Here is a 14016-nt window from a genome sequence, read left to right as displayed (position 1 = left end):
AATGGGCTAGTGGGAGAGCATACGATAAAAAATAACGATAATGGTTTAAATGAACAATTCCATTTTGCATTTCAATATTGGCATTTACATTTAAATATCTGTCTAATGGTAAATGCATGCTGTCTTTGTATTTTCTGTGTCATGCCAGGTTAATAAATGTCTCTTCAATCTGTCTCGTTCGTTCGTTCGTTTTCACGCCAAGACGTTTCACCTGTTTCACTTCGGTCTGTCGTTCTCGTTAAGTCAGTCACTCGTTCTTGGCTAGAAGCAGTGATTATGGCTCTGTATCCCAGGCAAAATGGGGACTTGAAACCTTTCCATCAATATAATCTTTCTGCCAAGCCTTTAAACATGTTTGTCGGCAGAGCCTACTGGGTCTTTGTTCCTTTATGAATGAACACATTTTTTAAAAAGAAATTAGCTGATCTAGCTGTAGTCTACTCTATTTACCTTCAATATGTCAATTTAATGTCAAGGTGAATTAACACATTAGCTACTGCTGTTTTGTCTAAAAGTTCACATAATAATGAAGTTGCAGCTATATATTTGCCGCTACAATTACAGTGTTGTGTTGTGTTCGAGGAGCTGAGAACCTGCATTCCATGATTCACCGCTGAACTACGTTGTAGGCTACCGGAAATGCGACTGAACGAACGAACGAACGAACGATTCAGAACGAATCATCTTGGCAAACTGAACGACGCGAACTGTGTCATGAGAATGAACGACAAAATCCACCTCTAGTATGCTGGGGAGGAAGCACAAAGAAGAAGGATGGTATGGTATGGAAATCTGGCTCTGTAGTGGGAGCTGAACTGGAGTGCATCACTTCAATATCTGACAAAAGGACCCTGAACAAACTGATCAACATCTTGGACAATGAGTGTCACCCACTCCACAGCACTATTGTTAAGCAGAAGAGCCTGATCAGCTGGAGACTTCGCTCACTGTCTTGCACAACAGACAGACTGAGGAAGTCATTTGTCCCCAGGTCCATTGAACTGTTCAATGCTTCACTTAAGGGAAGAGGAGAGATAGACTTCTCTGCATAGTCTGTCGGCCTCTTCACCCCCTCCATGTTTGGATACTGTCTGTCCACTAGCCACTTTTTACCACTGTCTGCCTCACTGTTTGCGTGCTATATTAGCACATATAACCCCTCCCTCCATGCCACAGCCGAACTGTGGCCACACTTATACCTTTTCTTAAAATAGTTATATATATTGTAACGTCGGCGCACAAGACATTGTTAGCGTTCTCCCACGCAGGGCATGCTGGGATACGGGAGCGAACATTTGGGGGTTTATGTCTGTATTTCTCCTAAGTTATAAGTCTAAAGTTAGCGTCTTTATTGTAACATGTTTCCCTTTTAGTTCTCCCTCGTGTGTGATCCTTTTTGTGTGGGGGGCTGCATCCTCCCCTGTATGTGTAGTGTGTGTGTGTACTTGACCTGCTCCGTGGACTGCCGTGTTCTGGGTCTGTGTCCCTGCCAAGTCAAGTCAAGTCAGCTTTATTGTCAATTTCTTTACATGCACTGGTCATACAAAGAATTGAAATTTCGTTTCTTACTTTCCCATGCAGACATCGACATACTTTAAATACAGACATAGACATACTTTAGACATAGCCATAGACAATAAAAAAAAAATATATACAGACATTAAAGTGCGAGACTGAAATATAGAACATATATCAAAATATAGAAATATAGAATATATATAAAAAAAATAGAGGTAGTTGTGTTGTATATTTACATAGTCCTAGCGTAACCTTCTGACAGAGTAGTAGTAGCGGCAGCATTGTGGCAGAGTGATAAATAACATTGATAACATTTACATGAAGTTTAAACTTGTGCTTGTGTGTACTGTATATTTACATTGATATGCAGTCATTTCAAGTATATCAGGCTTGATATGAAGCAGCAACACGTTAAGCTGCGCAGTCACAGTGCAGTTCCACAGGGCGGTCCTGGGGAGGGGGGGGGGTTAGGGTAGACAGGATCCTAGGTGGGGGGGCTGTCAGTGATGGGAGAGTGGGTAGAGTCCTGATTGCTTGGTGGATGAAGCTACTTGCAAGTCTGGTGGTGCGGGAGCGGAGGCTCCTGTACCTCTTTCCAGAGGGCAGAAGGCTGAACAGTTCCTCCCTCGTTCTCAATAAAGCTTGCATTGAACGAAGCTCTGTGTCCTGAAACCTTCAAACGTTACAATATATAGATATATAGACTTATTCTTGCACTGTTGCACTGTTGGACTTACTCATTTGCACTATCACCATGACCACTATCACCATTGCACCGTGACACTCACTCACACAGAGCACCTTACCTTACCTTACTATGCACAGAGAATCACAGGCTCAGTCCCTGCCTCAGTCATTGCAAGCGCCTCTTGGTTGATTAATCACCACTATGTGGATACTGTTTTTAGAATTGATTTAGATTAAGTGTTAGTTAGTATAATTTGTATTTTAGTATATTTAGTATTCTTTATCTTCTACTGTCCTTATTGCTTAGTTGTGTTTTTATATTATATACTTTTAATTACTTTTTCTGCTGTTAGTGAATGTGTGTGTGTTGTCTATGCTACTGAGACCTTGAATTTCCCTTGTCTATCTATCTATCTATCAGTCCACTACTTTTACATGGGTCAAATAACCCAGCTAAATCCCTGTTGAAGCCACACTGAGCACACTATGAGCAAGCGGAGCCTTCAATACATCCAGATTATAAAACCGTACGAAAGTGTTAGGGAAATTCCAGCTAGCACTTGTGCAAATCGATCCAGTGACTTGCCCCGCCTTGCATGCCTTCTCCGCAATCGCAGATGTAGCTCTACAGGACTTCGATGGTAAGAGGGGCTTTGACTTCCAGCGAGGCCATGGAGTCTTGCAGTGGTGGCATGGCTAGCCAAGGTCGGCGATGCCGTCAACATTGGTGTACGACGATATTCCCTGAACGGGGACGCGAGCGGTGTACGGAGCTTTCCATGAATGCCTCAGTTCCTGATGCACCTCAGGGAAAAGGGGGTCTTTGTCTTCTGCGTCAGCTTGCTTCTTCTCCAGAAAACGGTCATCTATCCGAGATGGAGTCGACGGGGCTGTCTCTGGCCAAACCAGGTCCAACACGTGTCATGCGCAGCTTCTCCACTCGCACGCATCACACCGGGCCTGTAGGCGCTGATTTGTGCCGTCAAAAGATACATTTGTGCTACTATGTTTTCTAAGTTATTATGGTTTATTTATTACTCGTGTGACATCACCAGCCCCCCATCAATGTCCAAAACTCACCAAAATGGTTTCAATCATTTGTGCTATGTTTGTGCTGATTTGTGCCATTAAAAACAACTTTTGTGTAGCTATGTTTTTTAAGTTATCACGCTTTGTTACAGGTGTGACGTCATCCAGCCCCTCATCAGTGTCCAAATCTCCTCAAAATAGCCGCATTTGACCCGCGGGTGGGGAGCTAAAGCTATGCCATAGTCAGACTTGGAAATATTATATATTTATCAAAGTAGGCATAAGTAACAAGTGTATACAAAGTCATACAAGTTAGGCTCAGAGTTAGTGCTGGGCGGTATACCGGTTCACACCGTATACCGGTGTATATTTTTAATATACCGCCATACCGGTGTATTTGATTACACAGCGTTTGGAACGCTGCGCCGCGCTACAGTGTTTCAGACGGGATTTTTTTCACACGCACGCATGGTGCCACTGCGAAGCATAGTGAGGGTAAACACAAAACACCTCAAGTTTTTCCCCTGAAGTATGACCCTTAAGGCTTAATTTCTCCTTAGGTAAGGGGTTTATTTAAGGCTGTTCCACAGAATACCTTAAATTGTTTCTTTAGTTAAGAAAATACGTTAAGGGATAGGCTACTGCATTGAAAGGGATTTACCGTCACGAAAATTCTATTGAGATTGTTTAACAGCTGTAACTAGCTGGCTAGTAGGTGATGTTAGTTAGCAATCCACCGAACACAGTGAAGTTTAATGTTCTTATCATTCATCTCACCTTAAGAATATTCGCTGAAATTATCCAGGTAGCAAGTAAAGCATGTTATAGACATGCACTGAGCAATACTAGCTGGCTAGTTAAAAATGATCCTGACTGTCATCAGTGAACCAAAACGAACTTTGTTAATGTTTTGACTAACGAACCGAAGCTCATGGCAGGCTAACAAGACATCCACATCCACATGAAGTTAACGTTAGCCTACCACTAACGTCATGTAAGCCACACAATACCAATAAGGCATGTTTCTGATAGGCCTATTTGACAGAGTAAGCATATTAGCAGAGAGGTTTTATTTTAAATTGTATAATTATTGCAAGTGGCACTACTTTTTGTATTGGTTTTATACAAAATGTTTGTGAAATTTGCAGTGTTCTGTATTTTGATTGCAATTGTCTTTGCATTCTGATTAGATTCTTCATTAGAATCATGAGTGGCTCTTTGTAAACAGCATCATTTTCTGGGGCCATGCAAAACTGCATTACCACTAGTCAGTGTGGAGTTATTCTACATCAGTACAACAGTAAAATAGACCATCCTTACTCAATGTACTGCAGCAATTCCTGTCCCAACTTGTAGAAAATGCTGTGAACATCTGATTATGCATGGAAAAAAAATACCGTCATATACCGTGAAACCGTAAGAATTTTGAAAAATACCGTGATATACATTTTTGGTCATACCGCCCAGCACTACTCAGAGTTACAAAATGTCATTTGTAATGTCATCTGCGCAACACGTGTCATGCGCAGCTTCTCCACTCGCACGCATCACACCGGGCCTGCTGTGCTGTAGGCCTATTGTGTAGCTTAAGTGCAACGTAAAGCTTGAAGATGTAAAGAAAAAAAATGAAATGAAAAGTCGGAGGTATGCATTTGTCGGGTATGCTTTGTTGCGTGCATTACGTGCGCACGATGTTCACCTATGACAGCAAAAATACTTTAAGATGAACATGAAGCAGGCTTGCCATGACAGAAATAATGATAGCCAGCCTTCAATGTCCTCTTTTGTCACTTCTCCAAGCATACACCTGAGAGCGAGGCAAGCCCTCACAGAGAAATGAGTTTTGCTGCAGGGACATAATTTTACGTTATAAGTGACATTTCTTCATTCGGATTCATTTGCAATCCATTCCTATAAACAAACATAGTTTAGCCTACATTCTTCATCCTCCGTTGCATTATTCATTAATATAATTCTAAACGGATTTCTGTAGCTCAAAAAGCTCGGAATTGTAGTTGAGAACGTCAGTTATAATGGCCCACGTATTTAAAAAATGTCGGGGTTTAAATCGGGCTCGGGCTCATAATTACAGTTAATGTGTCGGGCCGGGTCGGGCTCGGGCACAATGTGCACAGGCTCGGGTAGGGTCGGGCTTGATTTTTTGGGCCCGATCTAAGCTCTAGTTTACGTAGAAAGCCAGACCAAGTCAGACTCACTCCAAGTCGAACAAGCCTAATCAAGGGCGTAGGTTTGGTCTCAGCTTTGGTGGGGACATCCAATCCACCCCCCCCCCACTAGATGCCAATTTTGTTTCTCAAATAACAGATCTCAGCTAAGCATATCTTAAATTTGCCCAGATTATATAGTTATATATATAGTTATATAGTTATATAGTATTTTATTTATGTTACTGAGTACGGAAATGCACCATAGTTTAAGATTAAATATGTCTATGACTTTATGCGACTTTATATCATATTTGTATTAGCTTAACTGTAATTGGAATTATTTTGCTGTAAGATACCAATGGCGATTTCCTTTGTTATTTTAGACTGTTGGCAATACAGAATATCACAATACAGAAGTGAATCTACTCCATCTCATTATATTGTACAGCAATGCTGCTGACTCCAACTGAATTGACAATTTGACATAGGCTAATAATTAGAACCTCACCTGAAGCCCCGATGCTGTTTCTTCAACCTGCCATCCATCTGTAGTGGTTTGATGCTGTCTTTCCTGCATACAAAGTGGTTCATTCATTTTGTAGCCTATCCTTTGGCTAGCGAGTTTAACCCTCCTACCATATTGTATATGATAGTGTTATTTGGATATTATTCATCAAATAATGATTCATTATATTTGAATAACCAACAGTGTTAACTTATTCACATTGCCAACACGTTTTTACAGCATGTGTCATAACAATGCAATGCAGTCCTTCAAACGAATTTGGGTCTCCCTTTTATTTCTCTGCATTGTGTAGGCTACAGAAATACATAACATAAACAGAATAGAAACGAAAAATGTCCAGATCCAATGTTTATTGTGACTTCCAAGATTCTAACTTGACTTGGTAATAGCATCTATTGATAGCGCGACTTCTTGGTTGAAAGATTACAGAAGCTAGGTTTATCTTTAACAATATCCTGGGTAACATATGCTATCACCAGTTAATACTATTTTTCTACATAATAGAATCTGCATAATTTGAAAGCCTGGTCACTACCACTGCTAGCTTGTGTGGCTAATTATTTCGCTTACTTACACTCTGCTTTATGAAAAAGCTTCGTATGTCCCCTTTCTTCTTCTTGGGTGGCATAGCTGATCTACACACCACAAAAAGGGGTTTGTATGTATGCTGAAGGGAAAATGGAATATCAAAATGTTTCACTCTGGCCTTTTATGGGGTAGGCCTATGTATTGACAGACAGCCCTGGTAACTTACCGTTGTCGTTGACACACCTGCTCGCTTGACTACCAGTGCAGCATGCGTGTCAGATAACCCTTCCCCCTCCCCCTCGGTTTTTCAGCCAATCAAACGACGACCTTTCTTGTACTGTCGTGCTGGCTGTCGAATGAGTTCGCTAAAATATTGGTGGGGACAATTTTGTCATCTTAAAATATTGGTTAGGACTAGTCATGAGCGTCCCACCCTAAATCTACGCCCATGAGCCTAATGACTTAACCCCTACTGGGGAAATCCTCAGTAAATAAAGCAGCCATCGTTGACATTCGGTATCTGGTGATTTTTCCTATGGGAAAATAACATGGGGATTTTGAATTATCGCATCTTTTAAACTCTCGCGGGGATGAAAAAGTCTGAAATGCAGACGTTTTCCTGAACACACTTTTGTCCTCTGCCTTCGAGTGGATACTGTGATCTCTGGTACATGAAGGCAGCACACTTCGATTTTTGCTACCCCAGAGCTAACTTGCAATGCAACTTGCCATAGGTAGTTAGCTTCAATTAACAACTGGATCTCCTTATATGGGCAAAGATGGCCGTTTTGGTTCTTTTTTGTAGGCGAACTTCAGAGGTCTATAAGGCCTACTCGTGACCTCAAGAAACAGAGATCTCTGGAAAATTCAGAGTTTTCCTTTAACCAGATTGCTATCTGGGGCACTTCTTCATCTTCTTCTACTCTCTTTTTTGTATACTGTCTTATGATTGTTTTTGGATATGATTATTATGACCGCCGCTAGCGAAGCGGTCATATAGGGATTGTCAAATTTTTTATTTTTTTTTTCCCCGTAATCTACTTCCTGAATTTTTGGTCAACGATACCCGGGACACCGAACCAACAGGGCACATGAAATTTGGTGGGTATGTAGCCCCACTAGACTTTTGCGGAAAAAATTCGTTTTGTCCCCGGGGGCCACTCCCTCCCCGTGCTGGGCCCCCCGAACCGCAAAAAAAGCAGTTTTTCCTAAATAACTACCTGAACCGTGGCACTGAGGATGAAGAATCTTCAAGGGCCCACATCAACCTGGCCCATAATCACTCATTTGTGATTTGCACTCCCCCCCCGGTAAAAAATGAAAATGCAATATTATTCTGCTTTAATCGCCCCTATCTTCAGTTAAGATGTTCAGAACTGCACCAAATTTTATGTGTATGATTGACCTGGCATTCTCTGGGGGTATGCCAAGTTTCCTAGAATTTCATCCATGGGGGGGTCCTAAAAAATTAGGTTATGTGTACATTTAGTGACTGTACACTCATTGGCCTGTAGATGGCGGTGCACACATATACACATGCACACACACACAGGCACCCACATACTATCGGTATTAGAACGGCAGATACATAATTACAAATTCAGTAGGATTAAAAGAAAGCCAAAAATAAATATTTATCATCATGGCTGCATTTCCAGTATTGGCGATAAGTAGTCGTTTGTCCACTAGATGGCGCATCGTTGCAGTGAGACGTAATTTTGTTGGAAGTTAAAAGTGGGTTGGAAAAACAATGGACGCTTCCTAAAAGGACTGTAGTTTACCGCAGAGAACGTCTAATAAGGATAGGATGATGTTCACATGAAATGTAATTCCCATTTCTTCTTGAAGCCGAAATAAATCTGAGGATGTTTATCGGACATGCTTGGTTTTTACTGCAGGTACGTTCATTTTATAATATCAATAAGGACCTAGGTAATGTTACCGTTAGCGTTGGTTGAGTGATGGAGGCCAATTTGATTGATTGCATTTGTAGAAAACTATAAATGCGGTTATACCAAGCAAATTCATAGCAGCACTGTAATTGTATCTTTCGACTGTCATTTGTTGCACGTGCTACAAAAATCATTCTGTGCAATGAAAGATTTACCAACATTACACCGGTCTGATACAGTTTTGCCGCGTGAGACTGAGACGCCTGTTTATTTTGTTTTAAGTGCGTGCAGGGTGTGAGAGGGGAATCGATGTGCTTTGATTCCAGCTTGGTAGTTGTAGTGAGATTAAAAAGCACGTGTGTGTGAAGTATCCAAACAATGACACCTTCATTTCATTATGGCTGCTTTAGCAACACACCTAAGCTACTGTGTAGTGGGTCCCATTTAGAAGTGGCTACTTCATTCGCGCTTTCCTTAAAGGGGTGGTTCAGGATTTTGGACATAAGACCTCATTTCCAAGTAAGCAAGTGTGATATTTATCAGTGGAGACCGTTTTCAACACGTTTCATCCAGTCCTTCTAATTGCAGAGTTCGCAGGTGCTAGGCTAGCGCAAGTCAACGGTATGTGCTAGCCTGCCACTAAAGACAGTCTTACCCACTCTAAACTACACCTGAGGCAAATTCCAGACAATCGATGTAAATGTCTGTGTTGATAGAATAGTGTAAGAAATACAACTACCCTTGCATCGCGTTGCAATAGTTATACTTTGGTCCCTGAAGTTGTTAGTAGTCATTTTGCAACTCAGCGGCGGACTGCTATTACCAAGGCTACTACTAGGTATCCCCATTGGAGTGCGCTTTATTGTTTACTTTTCGGCGCAGTACTACTAACCGGAGAAGTATAATTCCGCCGCTGCTAAGAAACTAGTCCATCAAAATGTAATGCGATCTTTGAAATGCTGGATAGAATAACGTTAGAAATAACACTATCAATACAGACATTTACATCGATAGTCTGGCGTTATAATTTGTTTGCCTCGGGTGTACCTTTGGAGTGGGTAAGACTGTTTTTAGTGGCAGGCTAGCACATACCGTTGACTTGCGCTAGCCTAGCACCTGCGAACTCTGCAATTAGAAGGACTGAATGAAACGTGTTGAAAACGGTCTCCACTGATAAATATCACACTTGCTTACTTGGAAATGAGGTCCTATGTCCAAAATCCTGAACCACCCCTTTAACTCATGGAGCTGCGTGAATTTTATTACAACTTTTCGCCACGATATGGCAGTTTAAGTCCGCTAGATACTGTAAGGCGTAAGCCATTGGTTTCCAAAGGAGATTTTATTTGTGTCGCCAGCATAGCCTATTGACAATTTATGTTGTAAATAGGCCTACCTTATAAGCCTACCTGTAGCTTAGGGAAGCTAACAGCTTTCTATTAGGATCTAGTTCGTTAGTTACAGTTTTGTCATAACTCCCTGATGCATTTTTGCATTTAGAATAGCCAGAGCGTGGATATCTCAATCGGAAAATTAAACAATATCGGGTGCCTATGCTAGGCTGGGTGAACCCAGCCTGATCTGCCCGCTATTTATTTTTTTATTTCTTAAAAGATTGAGCTTGGTCTGGTGAAAGCCAGACTAGCCATGGACCTCAGTTACACAATGCAAGGGAACATGAATCAGCCTATATTTGCACGAACAATAACGGACTGTTAACAGCTCTTCAACTTTGGCCCGTTAAAATGTGTATGAACAGTCTAGCGACGCATTTAATCAAGGCCCATTCGGACATGTCAGTTATTCGCACCACTGGTTAGACTGGTTAAAGTATTACATGAACTAAAGATGACTAAAATCTTATGTAGAAGAAGAAACATTCACAAAAAATCCATCCATCCAAAAATTACCTTTGTTTTTGATAGCTGTTGAAAACGGCATGTAACTGACAGAGATGTTTTTGTTCATAAATAAACAAACAAACAAACAAATAAATAAATAACATTATGCTGATACCTTTTGCTTTTCCCAAATACAATGTAGCCTACAGAGGTGTAAGTGACTTTTCGTCAATCCAGTTGCAATGGATGAACTGTGATGAACTGCCCTACTTGTGATTGTTTAGAAATTTTAAAGGTTTTATAACATCTTCTTTGGCTATTCTAATCTATTCACCTTTTCAGCACCAGTAGGCTACTTTCTGTGCAGCCGCACACACACACTCAGGCATGCCAAACAAGCATACACAAAAGTTTCAAGAGTGGGGGATGGAGTAAAATAGGGAGACACATTGAAGTGTGATTTATTTTCGCGGAACGGATGTACAGGACTGAGCGGCGGTCATATTTTGTACCGCTATGCGGTACATCTAGTTTATTTTCAAGTAGCAGGGAATTCAAGCCAAACCGTTGCAACTCTGCCATCAATCATTATGTTAAGCTCGCCTAACGACTCTATACACGATTTGATAGGCCTGATAGAAGTTTAATTTTTCGAGCTCACAAGCCAACGGAGAGTTGCTAGACTAGCGCTGGCAGCAAATTTGTTGCCGCTAGGGTGCGTCCAGAGCCATAGAGAGAAAGAGTTGCGACACTCTTTGATGTCACCGCCAGTGCAGTCACGTGGTTCGTGTAAACCGCTATAGTTCCAAAACATACGCTGGCTGTCATGTTCTTCTATGGGACAGACAGCAGCGATTGCGTTATTTAACGGTAAATATATATATATAAACATACACCCTACTACTTTTTCAGCTGTTATTGCATGATTACATATTTGTTAATGTCAGTTTTGCATTTTGAGAGGCAGGGTGACAATGAAAAAGCTGTATATTACTTAGATACGTTTTACATTTTTGGAGGGAAAAGCTTATGTTCATGTTCGCATGGACAGACGTACAGGCTAGAACGGCTCTAACTTAAGTTTTCTTTTCCATATCATTCATGTGATGACAGATGTCTCATGATTTTCATTTTATCGCAACTGGGCTGTATTATTGATTACCGTGATTTTGCTTATAAATTCCGATTCAGCCATTAGCTTACCTTCGTGGTAGCGTTAGGTCTGCCGTGGTCCATTCAGCATTCGCCTAGCAGCTAGCTCACTTCTGATAAGTGTCACCCCCAGACCACAACGTGAAACATGATCATGTTAAGACTAAGAATATGTTTGGGTCTATAGGTAAGTGCAGAGCTATTAAGATTTTTCTCTACGGCTCTGGGTTAATGCACAGAGTAAGAGAAAGGTTAGCTGCAGAGAGAGTGATAGAGAACAGTGACAGGTGACACTCCCATTGGACTCCGTTGTACCTTTTTGCTTTTTTGAGAAAGAACAGTCCATTCAGCATTTACACCCACTTCTTCTGATGAGGCAGGAGTTGACCACACAACCATGATAATTTTAATACTAAGCCATGCACAAAGAATCAAATATATTAAAGAATAACAACTCATTAAGCTTGGATGAATGAATCAAATATTGTTTAATAAAAAATACTGAGTGAGACAACAAGATGTGTGTGTGTGTGTAAATGTGTGTATCTAACTGGAAAAACAAGAACAAAGTGAAGGAACAGGGAGGAATATTATAAGTGATTAATACATTAAAAAAAATCCTCCACATACATCAGGCTTCAGAGTGCATCAGGGCTGAAAGGAAGGACAACATTCATAATAAAGGTACCTGGCATAAGATAAAAATGAACAGTGTGGAACCAAAAAAATGGGAACAAGCATGAACAAGGAACAAGCATGAATAATATCAACAAACATACGTACAGTGGCCACAACAACGATACTGGTGGTCCAGCAAGATCTGCTGAGACGGGCACAAATATATTCTAACAAGCCAGTTCACTCAGGACTGCCAATTGCATACATCAGACTCACACCTGTGGAGTTCCACTATGCACTATGGCCAGTCACTGTAGGGCAGTTCCTCTCGACAACGCATACTAACATCCTCTTCATCTGTGTCCTGGACACTAAAAAGCAGATGAAGCGAAATAGGGCGACAATAGATTCAACAATGGACACAGCAGGTAACACTATATATAGGGCAAACCATTCACAACATATTATAACGTCGCAAATATACTATACTTTACCACACTTATAATAGCCCTGAGCAAATTCAAAAGTGGTTGAGGAGAGAGAGGGAGGGAGGATCCTTGGATGTATTCGGCCTCTCCATTCCCGGCACACCGTCAGCAGTCGCCACCAGCAGCCACTACCTGCAGACACCACCAGCAGCCATGGCCAGCACCAGCCACCATTACCGGCACCAGCAGCAGCAGCCGCCACCAGCAGCAGCCGCCGCCACCACCAGCAGCAGCAGCCGCCACCACCAGCAGCCGCCAGCAGTAGCAGCTACCAGCAGCGGCCGCCACCTGCAGCAACAGCCACCATTACCTGCAGCCGCCACCATTACCAGCAGCAGCCGCCATCACCATCCTTCGCCAACACCAGCCAGCTCAAGCAGTCATCGCCTCCAGCAGCAGCCGCCTGCAGCAGTGTTTGGGAAACAAATTAGTCACACTACTGTCTGAGTAATAAACATTTTAAAGCTCATTATGGCTTATGATAATTTTTTGTGTAAAATAATTTGTATTCCTACATGCAATCCAACAGCCCTTTCAAGGGTGTAATTAAACAAACCTTATTTCTACTAGCATCAGATACACAGTACTCAGCTGACTAGCTAACACCGCCAGGTTCAGCAGATACAACCTAAAAAAAAACGTCCTTAATCAACCTTAATGATCCTAGTAATCTAACATCAATAATTTACTAAATAAAATATGTCAGAGATTCACTACTGAACGTAATTTTTGGTGTAGCGATACCTTCTTCACAGCTCGCAAAATCGAGATAACTAAGTAGCAGGCAATGACTGAAAATCGGTTGTCTACCAAGTTAAGAAAATATATATAAATTGCACTGTGCACATACAAATAAATATAAGCATATGCACCATAAAGGGCCTATTTATATAATATACAGAGTTGACAATTCAAAAGAGGTAGCTATTTAATGAATTTACGCCTGGATATAACATTAACGTTACCACAGAGGGCGAAGTCAAGCTAACAAACTAGCAGGCAATCGGTGGTCTACCAAGATAAAACATATATATAATTACGCTGTGTACATACAAATAAAGATCAGTATATGCATCATAAAGGGCCTCTGATAAAATATAAACAGTTGACAGTTCAAAAGAGGTAGCTATTTAATCAATTTACCCCTGGATATAACATTACCTTCACAGAAGGCAAGTCAAGCTAACAAACTAGCAGGCAATCGGTCGTCTACCAAGATAAAAAATATATATATAATTACGCTGTGTACATACAACAAAAGATCAGTATATGCATCATAAAGGGCCTATGCTACAATATAGACACTTCACAATTCAAAACAGGTAGCTATTTAATCAACTTACCTCAGAAGTTACTCGACAGTCAGCAATGGAAGTGAATGATGTCCAACGCCATAGAATGGCTTTTTGGAACTACGTGAGGCTGCATACCCAGGAAGTAGGCGGCAAAAGGCGTACAACGGAGTCCAATGGGAGTGTCGCAACTCTTTCTCTCTATGGCTCTGGGTGCGTCTAGATTTCTAGGCTAGTGTAGGCCTGCCTATGCAGCTTCGATACTTTAACTACATGT

General features: G+C 41.3%; 1 long non-coding RNA gene across 1 annotated transcript; it reads right to left on the bottom strand.

Annotated features, from left to right (window-relative positions):
* Nucleotides 1–11810: 11810 nt before the first annotated feature.
* LOC143101745 (uncharacterized) lies at nt 11811–13945 on the bottom strand. Its single transcript, XR_012982519.1, has 2 exons — nt 13791–13945; nt 11811–13656 (listed from the first exon to the last, which is right to left on the bottom strand). It is a non-coding gene; the product is annotated as an uncharacterized LOC143101745 (long non-coding RNA).
* Nucleotides 13946–14016: the final 71 nt, after the last annotated feature.

The sequence above is a fragment of the Alosa pseudoharengus genome, unplaced genomic scaffold (genome assembly GCF_046254945.1).
Source record: "Alosa pseudoharengus isolate Yale_2024_CS ecotype anadromous, Long Island Sound unplaced genomic scaffold, YU_APseudo_1.1 YU_APseudo_1.1_scf_10, whole genome shotgun sequence".
Taxonomy (NCBI): domain Eukaryota; kingdom Metazoa; phylum Chordata; class Actinopteri; order Clupeiformes; family Clupeidae; genus Alosa; species Alosa pseudoharengus.
Note: the sequence above shows the minus strand (reverse complement) of the source record. Positions and strands in the feature narration are given on the sequence as shown.